The sequence below is a fragment of the Lagopus leucura genome, unplaced genomic scaffold (genome assembly GCF_019238085.1).
Source record: "Lagopus leucura isolate 7727_CA_CO unplaced genomic scaffold, USGS_WTPT01 Super-Scaffold_100002, whole genome shotgun sequence".
Classification (NCBI taxonomy): domain Eukaryota; kingdom Metazoa; phylum Chordata; class Aves; order Galliformes; family Phasianidae; genus Lagopus; species Lagopus leucura.
Window position 1 is genome coordinate 5,723,125 of NW_024962263.1, and position 21,087 is coordinate 5,744,211.

Here is a 21,087-nt window from a genome sequence, read left to right on the forward strand (position 1 = left end):
GCTGAGCTCTGGTAGAGGAGTGCTCAGTGGAGAACAGCAGCGGAACAGCACGATGAACTGCAACATGGTGGCACTAAATGAGACAGAGCCATGTCTCTGAATTTGATGGCTGGGGTGAGGGTGCTCATTTACCTATTGTAGTCAAGTCCCTAGACTGGCACTTAGGAGTTTAAAATGGGTATTTGTGGGCCTAAGTGCCTGTCTGAAAATTAAAATTTAAAACAGGGTGCCTTCATTTAGACAATCAAGATTGAAAATTAGAGTGAGAGATTGCATGCCTGAGGATAATTTAAAGTGCAGGCTCATTACAGATATTTTTATTGTTTAAGAAAATCCTTCCTCACTGAAAATGGGGCAATGACCAGAGCTCTGAAGGCTGAAGAAATCTATGATGGCACAGGACAATTTTCTTGATAAGATGAGCCACTAGATGACACTTTGCATAATAATATGATGGACTGAATATTTCCATGCTGCATTTTAATTTTCTGACTTGATAAAGCCATTTATGAGCTGATCCCAGGCAGACCACCAACCATAAAGCTAACTAGGGCTTTCCCAAACTACCTGCCTTCTTGGTAAGGCCTTTGGGTATGTCAGTCAACAGAAGCAAAATAAAGAGCAGGCAGAGGAAATAAGCAGAAAGAGGATGACCAGAGAGGAAGGATGAAGCTGCAGATTAGGATCTGAATGAGGGGATGCATTGACAAGGAGGCATCACCCGTGAAAGAAGGACTATGAGATGAGACACAAAGAAATGAGGATGGGTGAACAAAGCAGCAGCAGGACACAAAGAGATAAAAACCAGTGACAAAAGTAAGAGTGGGAACAAGGAGGAAAAAGGCAGCAGGGATGGGGAAGATGGAGCAGGGGACACGAGCACCACTTGGGAGGAATGAGAAGTTAATTATCCTCTCGTAAATCCATAGCAATAAAAAACACCAATATTTCAGTCAGGAGGAAAGCTCCAAATGTTTTCCTAAGCAGCAGCCTTCAAAGACAAGAGAAGAAAGAACAGAGGAGAGCAGACAACACGGCAGTGTGTTTCAAGTTGGTTTCTTATATTTCATACAGTTTATTTATGTATCTAGCATTAAATAAAAAAGCAATAGAAGTACATCTTTTGATTGCACTATGAGGTACGCTTGCCACTGATTAAAGAGCTGACTTTAGAAGGAGATGTATCTCTCTGTACAAATAGAAAATAGCTGATTTAGATTTTCTACATTACACGATTTATTTATCTCTGTTTAAGAAAACAAATACACACATCCACTGGAATTTTCTTGACCATTTATCAGCATTTCTCCCTGTGATGTGGATCTAAATACTTCAGTTTTTGCTGCGTTTTCTATATTTATGCTCCAGCTGGGAGGTGACCGAGAACATAAGCATTATCAGAAAATACTGCAGTGTGAAAGTTACTTGCACAAGCACCATTGGGTTTCATGGTTTTGTTTTTTTTCCTTTTACACTCATTTTCTGGGTGACTTGTTGGTTTTCAGTGAAAGCAACTAGTTCCATTGGAGTCTAAAGATGTGAAGAGTTGTCATGAAGCTGCACGATGGCCGTGTCCAGTGGAGCTGCAAACATGCAGGGAGGTTTCTCTATATCTTACAAGCTGGCTGGCTGTATGCACTGCTATTGATGCAAAGCAGGCTAGTGGATGTTGCATCTCCATTGCAGCATATATGCACTGGAAATGACTAAAACACCTAAGTCCTGTAGATCTTTCATGATTTCACTCCCATTTTGTTTGGTCCTGAGCATAACCTGGATGACTGCATATCTGTATAGACTGTGTCAGCCCATCTTGTATGGAAGCAGTTACTGCTGCCTCATGTTCAGCTCCCTGCCAGCTAACACCCCCAGATTCTTTTTCTCCACACAACCTGCCAGCCACTCTGCCCCAAGCCTGTAGGGATGCATGGAGTTGTTGGGACCAAAGTGCAGGATCCAGCACTTGGTCTCAATAAAGATCCACATGGTGGTGGAGATGCAGCACCTTACTGCTGCTTACAGGTGTTAACAAAAAATTGATGGGCGCAAACAGATCTCTAATTGTAGCCCACTCCTTCACAAGGTAATGTAGAGCCAGCGTTTTTTTCACAAAACATTTCCTCTTTCCCTTAATGATACTTGTTTCTCTTTTGGAGAAAAGAGATAGCAGTTGCTGGGAATCTAGAACACAGCAAAGTCATAGCAACAAAACAAATTAATCTAATTTACCAATGAGATTGGTCATATTTCAGAGGTGAAAATCAGTTTACAATTTCCATCTGTCCCCATGGAAGTCAAAATATGCTTTGACTTTCACGTCTATGTCTGACAATCATAATCCATAATATGATGATAATACAATTTCCCTGCACAATGACAAAAAGGTACCCAGAAACACAGGCATGTGTTTATCAGTTCCTTCTCCCACCTTGCCAAATGCAGACATTTTAAGTTAAACACTCCTGCCATAGACAAGCTGTACAGCACCTAAACGTATTTGCTCTTTAAAATGTGATATTAGGCTCCCAGATGCAGGTTCTCAATTTGGGAAACTGTGAACTCACTGTTGTCGTAACTTAGCACATTTGGCCTCTTCACTAGGAGTTGGCATCCAATTTGTGTGCAGAAAGTGAGGCAAGGGGCTTCACATTGTTTGCTATAAACTGATGCTTGTTTTAGAGCAACTGGAAGCCTTGGCTGAAAAGATGCCTACAGAACAGTGCACCAAAAGGGAGTTACTTTCTATGAATCGTTCCCTTCTAGATTTGCATGAAATAACAAGACCAAGTGAGTGAAACACGTTACTCAGGCATAACTCATTGAACTCCTGTGTAAAAAAGTGCCAACAGAAAATTACAGAATTCCCAAGTTGAATTTCTCTTATCAAATGAAGGCTAACAATTTTATTTTTATATTGATTATTTTTTGCATTCTCAGGTCCTTGAATGAAGGGCATTTTATAAATGTAAATTTGATGGATGGACTGATACATTTATATTCATGAGAATGTAGCTGGAGCTAAGCAGGTTAGTGCTAGTTTACACTCCAATTTTGTCAATAATAATCAGGAAAAGGAGGAATTAATGGCTCACCCTCATAATCTAATCATATCATTGCTATCCACTAACCTGTGCAATCCAAAAACATATCAGTTATGTCAGGCTTGCATAAGCAATGATTTTCCAAATCCACAGTTAACATTTAGAAGATACTGCCCACATTTTGGCATCCATGTTTCACCTACCATTTGTTGCAGGAGCACTTTTGTACGGTAATGTGCAAACAATTCAGAGTTAATATCATGGAGGGGATAAGCTATGACCATGAACAAAAGGATAAGTTTACACAACTGAACAGATGTTCATGCCATAAAGTGATATAAAATGAGAAAAAGAATTGTACTAAAGCTGGATTCAAGCTCACTTGCCTAGGAAAGGCTTATTGAAAAGATTACTGCTAATGCCACTGGCAAAGCTCTGTGGTAAGCATGGTAACACTCTGCAGCAGCAGAATGTATGGTAAGAGACTAGACTACCACGTTACACAGCAACACCAGTGGTCTTACAGCACTTGCCAACACTCACCCTAGAAGCACCTGACAAAGGCCATACGTTGTTATCACCCAGGCTGCCTAATATTTTCTGGTGCAGAAGAAGCAAGGCAATGCTGCTCCTGGTACCCTCTCTGCACTACTAGACTATGCTTTCATGGTGGCCCTACTTCTGATTGCGCCAATGTTGCTATCAGTGCCAGTGGTACAATAGCAGGAATTTTCTCAAGCAGTATTATTCCACTATTCAACCTCCAGAATCTCTGTTTTCCTCAATGCAGAGGTTCATAGCATGAGATATTTTTTTTCCTCCTCATTCTTATTTATTTTTTAACTGAACTAGCATTTAATAAAACATCCCCTAAAGCTGTTGGGTGAAGAATAGGTATTTTGGCTCTGGCTGGAGGTAATGCTTTGACCACTGTGGAGAGGAAGTGTGCATTGAGGCTGACATCTGTCACAGGCTGTAGCCCTCTGCTTGCCTTAGCCAGGAAATGCAGCCCAATTTCTACGCTCCTGTGGTCTAACTGACAAGCCGATTTCTCAAGCCCCTTCATAAGTCCTGATTGCTAACATCCTTCTTTCTCAGGGACCTTTCTTACAAACAAATGTGATACCGCAACTCTGAGGCTGTTGTTGTAAAGATGATAGCGGTTCTCTTTCTGATCTTTTTGTCCAGTTTTGTTTTTTTTTAAACAACAGCAGCAATGGGGGTGTGGGCCACAGCACACGAGCTGCTCCTCTCACTTGCATGGCAGTCAGAAAATAGCTGGGGTTGGGTGGCACCATAGTAAAAATCAGACTGCCCTGACGACCTCAGGCCTCCGAGCACCACTGCCATCCACACATCTAGACGGGAATTAATGGAGTAGTCAGAAATGAATGTATGTGTTCATTGTATTGCATTGTATAACATTAGTGCACAAATTGCCCAAGTGACCTCGCTGAGCACTCGTGTGATGAGAACACCCTTGTGAAGTTACAGCTGTTTTGAACTATTAAGCGTTCATAAGCCAGACACGATTTTCCTGCAATGCTGCTGCTAAATGAGCGGCTGCGTATTGCATTAGCATTCCCAGATGCCCTACCTCAGCTCAAAAAGCCTGGGGGTAAAAAGACAGGAAGGCTCTGGGATGCACTTCTGTGCCTGAGAACGATGGCGCAAATCACCCTAATTGTTTGTTAGATGAACAATGATCACTAATTAACATTGTTAAAATGTCATCAATGATCACTAATTAACATTGTTAAAATTTGTTAACAAAGGAAATTTAACAATATCTTAATTAGGAAGGATTTCCAATTTGCGATACAGAACATGTTAGACAAACAAGGCACAACTCTCCCTTTGTTTTTCAGCTCTGCAGCAGGAGATATTACATGATATGACACAACGCCTTCTGCATTCGCCATTTATCATTCTATGTCCTCGGCACAACTCTGCTGTGTAATTACAGCTGGGGCTAATTTTACCTGTGTTATTGTTTGCCCTGTAATTTACGGAGAACGGGCCGTGTTGACGCTACGTGAGGTAGTCTAGGGCGATCAGCTGGCTCCCTGCCACAGGACTACCGCTCCATGCTCCTGTAATGAAGGCGCGTGCGTTGCGAAATAAAAAGAACCCTTCAGTGTTTTAATTTACTTAATGATACGGTGCGAGGGGAAGCAGCTTTCTTTGGGTTTTCTTTTTCTGAACGTAATTTATCAGCCGCTAACCTTTCGGGGCTGTGCTCTGCTTGAAAGCTGCCGTAAGTTGTTGGGAAAAATCCCCTCCTATTATCTATTACTTAATTATTGAAAAGCTTCTACTCTGTTTCCATAAATTATCTATGTATCAGGGAGGTTGGCATACGAGGAAGAAAGACGTGCGTGCACACATGCACGGAGGCTTGCGGAGTCTGTGAAGTTAATTATTTCTGATGGGAAAATAATAAATAAATAAATAACTGAAGAGATTTCATACGGTCCCGGAGTCAGACACCAAAAAGATTTTGAGAACTTCCATAGCAAATTGCCTTTAAAAATAGCGGAGAGAAACTGGGACAGTCTCCTCGGTTACGCTCTGCCTGGCAGAGTGCTCCAGAAGGCTGAATTGTCTTGAAGGGAGCCCGAGTGTATCTCTACTCAACTCCTGTCACCCGATCAGAGGCAACATCATTTACCTATTTGTTTTGGTGGGACTGATGCACAAACCCTTCCCGTAAGGAAATACAGCCTGATGCTTAAGGCTCTGCTCATTTTTATACCAAGTGATATACACACATCCTACTTCAGCACAAGCCTGCCAGTCTGGGCTCTAATTCTGAGTCCTATGTGGCAATCATCTGCTAAGGGTGATGGATCATCTTTCCTATTTTGCTTTTTTCATGTGCTCCTGTGTTCTTTCATTCTCTAAACTCCTTTTTTTGAAGGACAAGGACGATTGGGATTCAGGTTTGCAAAGAAATAGTCTTCAGGCTCCTGCCTTCTCCCCAGACATGCTCAGCAACTCTCATTCCCAAAAGCAACCCAACAGGATGTCAAGAGACATTACTTTTCCTCAAATCCACTTCTCACATTCAGGTAGTCCTGGAAGGCCAGGAAAAGCTGTTTTCTTCCTCGCAGAACCCCTTTGCATTCATTCCGGTTCTTAACCACGGAGGCAGGATGTGCAGCTTATGCTGGGTGTCACCTGGGAGGTTTTTGGGATGGAAAGGTTTCTTCAGTCTCTCCATGAACACATGCAGACACAAGAGTGTCTCACCCCCCCACACCACTTCTTTTTTTCATTCCCTACTCGCTTTGGGAATAAAATTATCAGAAGTAATTATTGTCAAGGTCTTGTCTTGTGTTCCAAAAGCATTACTGGAAATCCAATAACATTTATTTTCTTAGGAATGACATTGTTTGGCCCATGTTATCTAGGGACACTTACTTCATCCCTTCTCTCTGTTCTCAGTACACTTTCACAAAATGCATCACCTTAATGCAGAGCTTCATGAAGCCATTCTGATATTTGTTCTCAGTGTTTCTAAAAAAGATCCTGCTTTTTTTTTTTTTTTTTTTTTTTTTTAAATCATTATTGCAGTTTTTAAGACTGATGTATTTTCTTTGGATGTTTCATTTATTCAGACTCAGGTACCACAATTATAATCAGAGGTTCTTCTAAAATGATACTCAAGCATGAGACAAAATGTGTTTTTAGTCCTATCAGAGCCACCACCTGCTTCTAAGAGCATTCTATCCGATTTTGAAAGCTCTCCTCTGACTCCCTGCATTTTGGTTTGTGACTTCTTCTGACTCTACCACATGTTCTTCATTGTGTTCTGTAGCTGGGACTGTCACCTCTCTCACTATTCACATGATGGAGATGTTCATCTCTCCAACTTAATGTGTTACCTTTATTTAAACCCAAAGATCCTCCTCAAATTGAGTTATTTTTTTCCACAACGCTTTGTATTAAGTCATTCCAACTCCTGTGTACCACAGATGAAGTTTAGTGCTGGCCCTTGATCTGCTGCTACATTCACTACAACTCACAAATGTGCATAGAGGTATCTACGAATGTCATGCTGATTTTCCAGAGCTCTGCTATAGAAAGGAAACAGTTTACAGCATCTGCATGACCAGCTTACTGCAGTACAACTTTGCTTTTTGTTTACAAATGAACCACTCTGTTTCCAGAATTTTACTTGGTCTCTTTAGTGGCCACAAATACACCTAGATTATGTTAGTGCATAAAGCAGCAGTCTCTAAGAGTAGGCATCTCTGATCTATACAAAAATAATGGAGTGATGCACTACATACTCACATCAAGCATTATTTTATACAGAATAGCTAAAACTACATAAAACGTTCAGATTCTTAAGAATTTAGATAAAATAATAGGAACAACAATAATTTTAAAAGTAATTGCTGTAGCTCTCAGTTATCTCTACCCCTGTCCAAACAGGCAGTGAAATGGGACAGCCACAAGGGATTTTTTTTCCTTCCATATTGTTAACTTTTCCAGGAATTTTAAATAACTGCAGTTTACCAGGAAGAGGTGGATGGGGGCACTGGGTAAAAGTGGATTGTACTCAGGAAGGCTGTGATGAGCAGACAGTGGTCCCCCTCCAATACCAATACATGCCTTTGGAAGAGAAGTCCATTGTAGCAGAGTCAGCATTGGCAAACTTTCTTCAACAGAAAAAAAAATGGGAATATGCTTCAACCCTTTTCACCAAACCCTCTAGTACCCCAAAACATACATAGGGATGTACTGAAATATAAGAAAGCATGAAGACAAAGGTTAATTATAAGAGGATGAAATTACATAAAAATAATTGTAATTTATTTTTATTTAGAGTATGCACGTGTTGCAGACAGATGGGGAAAAAAAAAACATTGCAAATAATGAAAGTGGGGTAGGTTGGCAATAAAAGATCATTGAGGTCATCTTCAGGCACGGATGGTAAAGAAATAGGGAGGCAAAAGAGATTCAGGTGCAATGGACTGAATTCCACTGAAGCAGGAAAGACAGCAACAGAGACCAGTGGGCTCTTAAGAAATCCACAAGAATTAATGACTTCATTTGCCTTTTTTGTTTATACATTTCTTGATGAACTGAAACAATCTTAGTAATATTTGTTTTCAAGCTTCAGTTCATGTTCAGGCCTGTTTCTAAAATAAAAGGAATTAGCTATAGGCCTTCTCTAACAATTAAGATAGACTTCTGTTAACTGTCATTCCATGTTTTTATTGCCTCTTCTCTCTCGGCCCTCCTTCAGTGCATTCAGCTGCATGTAAATCTCTCAAATACCTGTCTCTTCTGTTTTGCCAAACCCAAAGCTTACATCATCTTTTTCCCCAAACTCCTAAGAGCTGTGATTGCACCCCTTCCATACTGCTTTCCAAACCCAATAATTGCCTTGATAGTTATCAAGTCCTACGCAGCAAGAACGTTTTCCAAGGCATGTCGGATGTTGAAACTCTTCCAAAAGTCACTCAACCTGCAACTTATTTGCTTTGCCCATCAAGCCAACTAATTGCATCAATGTTTGTCATAAATAAAACATTTGAGAATTAGCAATCAATCCTTGGGCTCTTGGTTGCATAACTGAGGTGGTGGTGGAGAAAAAGCAGCTTGAACATTTGGGTGCAGATCAGCCAGAGGAGATAGGCAGATAAATAAGAGTGTTAGTAAGGATCAGTGAAACTTAAATGCCAGCTTACTTGCACAACAGTACTGTTCATGACTAAAGCTCACTGCTAATCAATTTCTGGGGAATCACCCTTTTATTTGAAAGCTGGTGAATATCTAGCCTTCAAAACTTTTTGGACCAGTTATCTTCACAGACAAACCACTTGCGTTTTGCATTGTTTTTAATGAGTCCGCATTTCTGTTTCTTGATCTTACACAAGATTCCTCCACTTTAACACAACCAAGAGCTGATGCAAATTCACCGTTTGACAATGTTGACTGCATTTCCATCTTTTTTTCTAAGGATAGTCATTTTCTTGTACTTTTAATTGATATTTTCTGTTAGGGCTGAAGCACTCTTTTTTTGTGCTGCTGGTCTTTTAGAGAAGTTGTGTGCTGAAAGACTGCAAAGCAAAAGAAATCTCTTAGGCTGCACAAGCACATGATTTGAACGCCAGTAGCCCTGACAAATTCATATTTCACCCACAACCTGTCTTGCACTGCTGCCAAAGTAACTTGGTGTGCAGTCCCATGCTCTTGCAATTCTTAGCATTTTGTTGATTGTCTTTTCTCCTGGATGACTCCTAAATTCTACCTACTGCTTGCAAATTTGGTAGCAGGGTAGGAAGGGAAAAGGGATTAGAAAGTAAATTGCACAGGTGTGAAATCAGCAATTTGGAGACATTTTTTGGAGACATTTCTTCAGGAGCTGCAGGGATGTGAGTGATATGCTGGGTTTGCTGAGCACATATCTGCTGTGTGCTGTTAGGACAGATTGCTGAATGTGCAGGGTAAGCTAATGGACAAAGAGCAGAAGTGTTACTGCCTCATTTCCCAGAATGCCCCCAAACTAACCCTGAATGGAACCTTCTTCCAAGCCAAGACTTCTCCCCAAGCTAAACAAGAAATAAACCTAATGGCAAGCCTGTGTGAGAGGTCATCTTCTCTACTTGATTCTGATCCTTATAAATCAACTAAAGTTTGACTTCTAAGCGGAAGATGGAAGTGGACTTTGAAAGATGACTGCTATTAGAAGAAATATCTGAATTCTTAGAGGACTTTCCAAACTCTTTCAAAATAACTATTTTCTGATGATTCAGCAACCTGTCCATATGGGACAATTTATAAGCGTTCTTCTCAGCAAGGTAGAGGCACAGAGGAAATACTACTTAGAAAAATAATGTATGTCTCCTGCACTTTACATGTTGAAAAGGTTTGACTGTAAATTCCATTTTTGACTTTCATCCCAGAGCCACTTTAAAAGCAACCCAGACTCAACAGGGAGACAGTAAACACTAAATCATAATTACCTCATAAAAGGGGAGCTTGTTTCCCTGAATGCCTGAAATCTGTTTTTTCTGCACAAAAATATCATAAATCTATTGTTCTACTCTGTTTTATTTAAGGCCAATTAGTGTGTGTGTGTGTGTTAAAAGAAAAAGAAAGAAATACAGAAACAACACTTTCCCAACTTTATTGTCATTCATCAAATGTGAAACTCTGATTCTCTGCTCTCATTAAGGAATTGTTCATTAGAAGACAGCATAATCCGTGAGAGCTGAGGTCTTACACTAACAGTGAGCTATGGAAAATCTCTCCCATTTGGCAGCCCACATTAACATTTCTTCAGCAAAGACATTTCTTTTTACTGCAATCTAGTGTCGTATGTGTTACTGGACAGACAAAAACAATATTTTTCAACACAATCTTGACTTGGTTTTAATATCCTACAGGTTGACATCTGACACTGTACCGAGAGAATAACACCTCTCTGGGTAATCTTTCCAACAGAGCCTGAAAATGAGCAGTCTGTGCCATTAATATGGCCAATGTAATTAGCAGAGCAGTATGACTGATCTTTTCTCTTTTTTGAACCAACATTTCCTAAAGCCATTTCTCCAGCTGAAGTGACTTGAGCCTGTGGAGTCAGGGGAAGCTAAAGTTGAGCATCCTCAAATAGGTCTCAGTGTCAAAGCATTGGTAGGGAGATCAAAGATAACAAAGCTGTCAGCCTTGGACATGATTTCTGAAGAAATAATCATCCAGTTACTAAAAATTTTTTAAAAATTGTTTCTAGATGAAATCAGATGAAATTTTTCATGCCATAATGTTTCATGTCAAGGAAGCTTTTTATTATATTGGGGGGAGGGAGGGGGGGGAGGAAACAACTGAAAGGAGATTGAGTTCTTCACATAAAGAGAGCCAAAATTCTGGGATTCTGGGGTACAAGTATCCAAATTGTATGTTCATGTACACTGGGACTCCAGTAATGACTAGTTCTGATACAGTCACAGGATAATCTTACCTCTATTCATCCTGCTTGCGTAGGAAAGGCTCCTATCCTTGCAGACGATCAGAAAGACCAGCATCACAGAAGTGAAGTCACCAGAGATGCTTTTGAGCAGGTCTGATACCCACCAACTCGTGGCCCTGCTGCAATGCAGGCAGACAGCCTGAGCTCCTGAATAGGGAACTAGTGAGGATGACGATAGCTGTTGGCCCATTGAGAGCTGTACCTACCTGGTGCTTGATCTCACCTACTGGGAGAATAAAGAACTGTCAACAATACCTCCTGGCATGCTGAAAAGCACACTGGCTCTTTGCTAACAACAGAGACCCATTTCCCACAAACCATAGAAGCAGTGTTGTGGGGTCCTCTCTCCTGAGAAAATGCTCAAGCCTCTGGGGTTTGCACTGACCTTCCACATGCAGTGTTGTTGATTCAAGGCTGACAGGTCTGTATTTGGAAGTACTGAGGTGCAAATTTGTTTTTGAAATATACGTAATGAAAGACAACGAACTCACCCAAATGAATGCAAAAGTCTTGACTCAAAAGCACCCCATCATAGCAAAAGACACAGCTGTTAAGAAAAACCTAGTAAACATCCTATACATTACTAATAATCACTATATCTTTCAGCTGGCAGAAATGATCATAAATAGGTTCTATGCTGCACATAAACAGGGCAAAGAGGCAAAAGGAGCAACATCATTAGGACTGTGCTGATCATTAAGTCTTAGTACTGTTCTGCGGGAGCATTATATCAAGGCACCTGATTTAGCCATAGTGTGAAGCATTGAATAGAAGCTCAGAAAAGGAAAACATCAGTTGTGGAAACTAGTTGCATACAAGATGGATTTAAGAAGCAGGCTGGATTTGACAGTGGCACAATAATAGGGAAGTTTCAGCGTGCCACGGAGGGCAAACAGATAGCAACAAACAAGGCTGTAGTCTCTCCAGCAGATTGGCAGCAAGGTGTGGTGGGCCCAGGCTGAGATGAGCAGAAGTGAAGTTCTGAAATCAATCGACCAGTCCCAGAGGCAAAGTCAAGGGAGGTATTTCTTCTGCATTCCCAGCAGTAGATGGATTTGGATCTACTTCTAGTTCTGCTTTTGAAAAATGTAGAAAGGTAGGAAAATTCACTTACCCACTCTGTAAAATCAGTGTTGTTCTTGTCACATATCTGATATTTTATTATGCAAGGTATAATTTCTATTCAGTTCTGGATGAAAAATACAGAAGGAATACCGTCCGCTTTGATTCTTTATTACTGCAGTTCTTGGCCCAAAATAGCCTCCCAGAAAACAGACCATTACAGTCAGACTGAAATCAACTTCTCTCTATCTGCCTTTCTCAAATAAACAAACAAACAAACAAACAAACAAACAAATAAATGTGTGTCAACTTCAATTTCCTTAATTCAGCAATGGTGCAATAAAGCAAGCCATATTTAAGCCATACTGAAGGCCATATTCCTATGTTTCCTCCTTTATCACTCCTTAAAAGAGTGCACTGGAGAGGGAAAACTCTTATAATTTTCCTCAGCAGTCTTACAAATCTTTATCAGTTAATGTTTTAATGTTTATCAGTTAATTATAGATCTTTATCCACATAATCTTTTACAATTAAGCATTCTAAATGCAAAAAGTATTACCACACATTCAAACCACTGAGTATTAATATGTAAAATTCCCCTAGAAGATTTATTTTTAACATTTTCATTTAAAAAAATAGTATATTCGCAAACACCATCAATATAATTTTTGCTCACACAATGGCATCATGCTCTGATTAAAGTCCTTGGTTTGAAACACCCAGGGGAATGACAGCAGCCTTAGAGCTGTCATCCTGGCACTGAAGGTATTCAGAGAAGGGAAGGGAAGGGAAGGTAAGGAGGAGGAAGGGTGAGGAGAAAGTACACATCTCTGAGGAAGGAAAGCCAGGGCATTAAGTAAAACAAAAAAGGCTATGCAAATACACACTTATCAGCAGAGGAAAAACACAAAACAAAACAAAACATGCATTGCTGTATTCAACCACCATTGGAAGTGTGATTGATCAGTGAGAACTGACTTAACTGACCTTAAGCAAAAAGTGCTAGACTACTAACAAACAATACTAAAAACAAATAGGAACAATTACAGCTGACTTGCCCTGGTCACTAAAATGCAGGTGAGAAGAAAACCAGACTGTCTACATCCCCACAATAACAGCATCCTTCAGAAGTTCCAGAACAAGAGAAAATGCCGTCAACAACTAAGCTGGTATCTGTCCACAGATTAGAGGGAGCAGTCTATTTTTAACACAAAAACTGGAAAAAGCAGATCAAGTTCATAGGACAATTCAGTCTGTAAGGAACCCAGGAGGCCTCTAGTCTTACCACTTGCTCAAGAAGGGCAGCTTGCTACCCGGCCAGGCTGCTCATGGCATTTTCAGTCTAGTCTGAAAGCCTACAAAGATGGAGACTGCACACTTCCTGTGAGCAAGGTCTTCCTCTGCTTGCCCATCCTTATGAGGAAATAGGTATCTCCATGGGATCTAAGCTCTATGGGCCATTGTTTTTTTAAATGTCTAGCATAATGGTGTACTTTTCTACACCCAAAAGCTAAAGCAATCATAGTATAATAAGGGAGAATACAAACAGTGAAGATAGCAGAAAAGTACACCAGTAATTATACAACACTGTGGAGCTAAGTGCTCATCCTGTTAGCAGGAACATGGAAAAGCCACCAAGCCTTGTTTAGACAGAAGTTTTGAGTGTGAGGATGAGAGCCTGGAGGTCCCAGTGCAGCTCCTCTGCTCTTCTTCTTCTGGTATGTTCAATGAACTTGCTCTGGATGTTCAATCCTCTCTCCCTTGCTCTCTTCCAACCGCGGCTACATCTCATCCTCCTTCCTCTTTCTTCTCTTGAGGACAACCTGGGAAGAAATACACGCCCAACATAGATGATGATACAAAAGTTATCTTAAGGGCCTGCAGGTAGCAGCACAGTACCATCCATTTGGAGAAGACATGGTGCGGGTATGGAAGCTTAATTATAATGGTGGCTAATTATGTCACTGCTGAAATAATAAACCTCTCATAAGCCTTATTCATTGAAACTGAGTATCTGAAAGACTAGAGAAAGATGTTACCCCAGTGGGTATATGCCTGCTATCTCTGATAGATTTTTCCAGAATTGTGCTTACCTCAAGTTTAAACTGTTTTAAGCAATTAAGTTTCATGAGTTGTCTTTCAGTGGTAAAAGTTCTTCCAGCATTAAATTGATTTTTCTATCACTTTTCTTGCTAAAGGTCGTAATCGGGATTGATAATCATTCCACTAGACACCACACAACTTCCAGGAGTTATCTTATCTTGAGATTTGTGCAATCCACACTACCATTGAACAAATGTAAACAGCCATGCTAGAGACCATGCAAAAAGAGCCAAGTACTGAGCAGGGCTGCCTCTCTCTCTGGCAAAACCAGTGTCCCACCTGTCCTTGTTCAGAAATGTGATGAGCACAGAAAGTGCCTTCATTTGCTGATGGAGTACAAAAGAATCACAAGCTGCAGGAGTACAACACACCAACATAATTAGCCCACTTGTAGGTGCCCCTTGATTTCACTGTTGCCTGCAGCAATAGCCATTGGCCCCATGCAACTATGCAAGGACAGAGCAGCCAGCAAGCCTGATTCTCAAGCCCTGTCCCCACCTGGCAAGTAGCAGCATTCTGCCCTCCTGTTCCTCCGCAGCGCCCTGGTCCCATGGCCCCTGTGGCTCCCACAGGCCCTGCATGCCCTCCCAGCCCTGCTGTCCGGCAGGCATCCTTCACCACTCCTTCTCTGTCCCCGGGTGAGGCTGACAGGCCAGGCGTGCTGCCAGCAGTTGAGGCACGATTACGGTCACACATGCTGGAAGTTGAGAGAAAGCATGTGGGATTTATTTTATTTTAGGGGGTGGGAGAGGGGGGAGAGGCACTGGAAGGCTTTTAAGCAGTCAAGGCCTCTGACAGAACAGGATTGAAAGCTATGCACCATATTTCACATAATTCAAGGCTGGACTGCATGCATGTGTTATTAGTTCTCAAAACCATTGTGTACGGCAATTTCTCCATCCCCAGTGAGCTTTTCTGACTGCAAAGCCAAAGGAATAGTTGGTACCAAGCCAGAGGAGTTCAAGAATTTTTCCTGACGGAGGAGGGAGGGAGAAAAGGGGGAGAATGTGGGGTAGAAAGCAAGAAAGGCTCTTCTAAGAGGGCACTATGATGATGTTTTCTGAGGTTTCCAGTGCCTTGCCCTCCAAACTGCATCTCCCCCCGTCTCTTCAGGTCAGGGACAAATTCACACCAGGACAGCGTGGTCTGTCCCATGATGGTGCCCATCCTCAGCTTCCCGGGGACAGCAATTGCACAGCCATGGGGCAGCAGCAGCCAGGGACGCTCTGACAGACTCCTGGGGTCCTCACAAATCAAGATAAATTCATTACCACAGCTTTGATAGATGTCTTACACTCATCTCTAGAGCTTAGAAAGGAGGTGAGGGAGGAGGAGAAAAGAGGAGAGCTGAAAGATTTTTCAATATTTCAAAGACTGTTCAAACAGAGGCTTTTTTTTTTTTCTTCTTCTTAAACAAGGCAACAAATCAAGGTGGGGAAAATACTTCAAAATACTTCATACCAAAACGTTTTTAAATTTATAACTTTGCTTTAACCACAGCTTTATTTCTCTGCTCGTCTCACACATGTTTCCATTATTGTCAAGAGAATGAACTACATGCATGCCAAATCAGGTCATTCACAAATATAGAACGAATGTCTGTCATTACAGATTTACCACTCTGACTACGGCATATCCCTTCTGTCTATAAAAATCCTGATCCATTAGCAGGGCAAGCTCTTTACATGTCAACCCTTTAGCACTGCCTGCACCTCGGCAAACAGGACATGTTACCTTCCTTCAATAGGCGAGCTTATGCATTTGCTTAAAAATGATGTCAGGGTGTGTGGGTCAAATCTATCTGCTCCATAACAAAACCAAATTTCTTCATGTGGACATTTACAGCAGGCTGAATCTTGGGTCAGCTCTTCACAAATTCTGGGTAAGACCCAAAGCCGGATCATCACCGCTCTCATCTTCCTTGAAGATGACACAATGTCTGCAGATCACCAACTCTCTGCTTTAGCCTTGTACCAGCCAGTGCCTGAACTCAGCCTAGCAGTTAGATGATTCCTCCCACCTGTTCAGCTTCAAACTTTTAGCTTGGAGAAGAGAAGGCTCCAGGGAGACCTCATTGTGCCTTGCAATACTTAAAGGGAGCATATAAACAGGAGGGGGAAGGGATGTTCACAAGGGTGGATAGCAATAGGACAAGGGGGAATGGTTTTAAACTGAGATGGGAGATTCAGATTAGATATTAGGAGGAAGTTTTTCACACACAGGGTGGTGAGGCACTGGAACAGGTTGCCCAAGGAGGCTGTGGATGCCCCATCCCTGGAGGCATTCAAGGCCAGGCTGGATGTGGCTCTGGGCAGCCTGGGCTAGTGGTTGGTGACCTGCACATAGCAGGGGGTTGGAACTGGATGAGCACTGTGGTCCTTTTCAACCCAGGCCATTCTATGATTCTATGAAGAAGTACCTGCACTGTCTAAATGCAATCTTGCCAACTGCTCTGCCACCATGCATAACTTCAAAATGATGATAAAACAGCAACATCTGGGGATTCTTTGAAACAAAGAACAACCTCAGTGCAGGATCCAATTTTCACTGTGAAACACTGACAGTCAGGAATCAAATTCAGTCTGGACAAAGCAAATTTTCACGTGGAGAACTTATGCAAGGAGAGCCCAAGGTCCAAATTTCCAGACTTCTTGGGAACTTGACCTGTATCTTACTGAACTGCCTGAAGATACTTGATAAACAAGGGACTTTTTCCTATTCACATAGGAAATCTGAATTAGAACACATTTTCCAACATGTCCTGGTGATAAAACAGGCTTCTCCCCTCTGGTCACACCAACTTCTCAGAGCGATACCCTAGTGTACAGTACCTGCTCTCTATTTTGCAACACACAGTATTCTACCAACAATTGCTCTAGTTACAGAAGACAAATAAATACATATCAATTAAAAAGGGTAATGCATTGTTTTGTCCGTGAAATAAAATTATTTCACAAAGGAATGGATGCACATACAAGCCTGTATTGTGGAGACAATGCTTTGCAGTGTTCAATACGGCTAGCTCAAAATCCGAATTTTAACTTGAAAGCCTATCTGGATTTATTTGCCATCATGGAGAGCAATTAGACTTTTACCACCAGACAAAGCATCACTGTTAGATTGTCACAAATGCTAGTACTCACAGTTCAAACAGTGCTGTGGATAAAGTACCTGTTTAAAGCACCACAGTTAAACCTTTGTGCATTTGTAGTTTTATTTTACAGCTTCAAGGGATTTTTCATTTTTAAAAGGAAAAAGAAGGAAGCAAGAAGCCTGGGTAAAGTGTGCATTTACTGATGACAATGCAGCTGACAATGTACAAGATTCCTACTAAAGCTAAGCCCCTTTACAAATCACTTATAATCTAATAGGCAGACGTGCAGAATACTGAAGGGGAAGGGGGTGGGCAGAAGACTCACGAATTTAGTAAGTTTTTCCCATTTCCTGAGGAAATCACAGAAGAGCTGACTCTTTAATCGAGATTAAAAAGGAAAGGACAGTAGCATGGCAACTAAGGAGGGAGGCAAATATTGCCCATAGAGAGAGTATTACAGGAAAAGGCAAGGGGAAGGCAAACAGTCATGGTGCTCCCGGATAGCAACATCTTTTATGGCCATGTGTACACAGTATGAAGAAGGTCTTTGGGTTTCCTCCTTCCCTTTTGTTCCTCAGTGCCAGGGATTAACAGTGTGGCTGCACATTGCCCTCCCACCAGCTGATTCTTAGAGTGATGGGTTTCGTGGCAGGCTGCATTTGGTGGGTGAAATGCTTAGTGTCAGGGAAGGGAGAGGAGGGCAGAAAGGTTGTTGCAATGGGCCCTGGGAGGATACTTTCCCATCCTGATGCTTGCCAGAAGAGAAGGGAATCCAAATACATGCACTTTGTAGAAATTAAATTAACAAGTGTCCTTAAATGTAATAAGGTCATGTAATGCAGCCACCTAAGCTGAAGAATTCAAAGACTGCTCTGTATTCCAGAGGAAGAAACACAAGGATAAAGGTAAGAGTGAAGGACAGAGCTGTCAGCTGAATCATTGCAAGCCTTGATTCAGTACTTCCATGCCAATGCCACTCTTCCATGAAAGGCTTTGGAAAGCCACTAAATTTGAGATTGCTTATCATTATCCCAGTTAAATAGCAAAGTACAGTAAACAATATTAACAAGCTAGTTAAGCCAGCTGCAGCACTGGTAGGCTTGTGAATATAAACAGGCCACTAAACCAACTGTCAGGGCTGCTCCACCAAGATGAATGGGTGCTGCCTGGAGCTGATGACAGATGGTTTTAGAGCAGGTCAGGCATGTGGTATCTATGTAGTGCCTTGTATCATATGGATAGCAAATTCTCCTACACACAGTTTGCTCCAGCTGAAGAAAAAAGAATAGTTTTGATTTTATCACCACATCATCTTCTGAATATGAAAGGTGACAATGAACCGGTGTCCCATTTCCTCTCAGTTTACATACCCTTCCTCAGAAAGGCAGGAGTGGATGGTGAAAGTCTAAAGTCTTTTGCCATATTGGTCATAAATATTGGGGCCAGACTCTTCAGTGGAGAGCAGGAGTAGAACAAGGGGCAGTGGGCACAAACTGGAACAGGGCAAGTTTCATACGAACATGAGGAAGAACATCTTTACTGCGAGAGTCACAAAGCACTGGAACAGTCTGCCCAGAGAGGCATTCAAGACTTAACTGGACATTTTCCTGTGCAACATGCTATAGGGAACCTGCAAGGGGGGTGGTCTCAATGGTCTTCAGAGGTCTCTTCCTAGGCCATAATTCTGTGATTCCATGATTTTACTTAACTTGCAAATATCTTTACTTACGAACAACCCTCTCAGTCTGGCATGTTCTCCCGCTCTGTTACGTCCCTCAGTAATGCCATTAAAGGCTTTCTCCATGCCTCTGGGCCACACAAGTAGCTTTGGTGCAGGTGACAGATAGTGAAAAAAAAGTGGAGGACACGTCTGTGCACTAAGCTCACACTACTTGGCCAGTCTGCCTTGACACTGTCTCTGAAAGGACATTCTCTAGCTTTGAGTGTCTTCGCAGCAGCCTCAGAAATTGCCTAGAAAACCAACATTTTGTGCTGGGGAGCAATGGGACATGTTTGCTAGGGACAGGAAAGAAGATGCCCAGCACATTTCAGATACTAATGTTTAGCCAGTATTTGCTCAGGTCAGCAATGAACTGTTGATCTAGAGGGCAAAGACTCTGCAGCCCTTTTCCAATCCCCTGAGCTGCTCAATCCCATGATAATGTCATTTCTGAAACAGCGCCAATGGAGCATAAAGCAGCAGGCAAGACAGAAGGCATCAAATGTTAATAGCCGCTCCTTCACAGAAGAAAGCGCCTAATCCCTGGCTTTGAAAAGCACTCAGCCCCCGCATGCTAAAATGAGGTATGCCAGAGAGCTCTACCCATGTGTGCCAGAGGACACAGGACAGCAAATGCATATGTACCTGCAAATATCCATTTTCTGAGTGCATGAGGAAACCGCATGTTCCCTGGATTTCAGAGGCACAATTGAACCAGACCTTTGTTTCAAGGGCACTGCCAAATAAGTGGCTTGTTTGAACTCAACTCAATCGGGGATTGAAAACAAGGAAAAGAAAATAGGGGTAAGCAACCGGATGAGGCTCTGCAAGAGAACTGAAGTCTGACAGATTTATGGAAACCTTGTTTCCATATGGATCGACACTGCTGCCTCCAGAGCTCCAGCAGCAGCAATCAATGAAAACAATGCTAGCTCCGGCGGATGTCTGCATGTTTAAAAAAATACGTATATGTGTTTTTACATAGAGGCTAAGTAAACAGAAGTGCAGACCTCCGGTAGCTTCTCTGCTCATTTGCCACGGCAGGCATCCCACGCCGGGAGACATGGGACCCTGCTCTGATGTACAGCTGTGCTGGTGGGAGGAATCAAAAGAGCGGGCTGATTTACACAGTTATGAGACGGGGACATACTCTGCATGAAAATGGAAGGAAACGTATCCGGGCAGGCAGAGAGCACTGGGAGTGAGTGGGAAAAGGTGGCATCATTGGATGTGCAGTTATACAGTTATAAATCCAAAAGGATTTACACCATGATCTAGAATTCTAGCCCTGCCGCTGTGTAAGTATGAAACGTACTGTAACTTCAACACCTGGCAGTAAGTGGAGCCATTAAACACTATTGTCTCTATAAATCAATCTGCATGTGTGCGTATGCACACATATGTACATCTGAGAAATGCTGATCTTTGTCAAAGAACCATGATGAGGATGAATTTGTGCGTGGAACAAATTCTGATGATGTCGGTGGAGTAACAGTGAGAACAAAGCTGAAAAGGGTCATGGTATTCTTCTCTGTCATCCACACTAGGAGGGACAAACCATGCCCCAAATGGCACGGCGTGCACTCTTCAATTGCCCTTTTCTGAATCTAGCATCTGCAAGCATCAAAGAGGAAGGAAATTGCATTTCTCCTGACTGGACTGCTGAGTAAGATGGAAAATTTGCAACTGAAGCAGAAGATAAAAAAAAAAAGAAAGGGTGGAACTGATGAGTTCCAAGCAGTGTAAGAAATCAAATTTTAGAAAAATGCTTCATCTTTACAGGGAAAAGTAGTTCCTCCTCTATTTCGGCCTTTCATTATGCCCCCATTCCCTACCCTTGGCATCCGGCCACGTCTTATCCTGCAGAGGAGGAAGTGCCATGTCTTCCAAGAACAGTTCTTCCTTCTGATTAATTCAGCAGTGCATCCATGGCTTTCCCTAGAGTTTTTCCACAGGAGCAGACGAGCTGTGCTCAGAGATAGCCTGGTACATCTCTGCTCCATACTAATCAGAAGCTGGCATCCACAGCTGCATTAGACAATAAGCAAATCTGACAGTAAACAAAGGACAGGGAATGATGCAC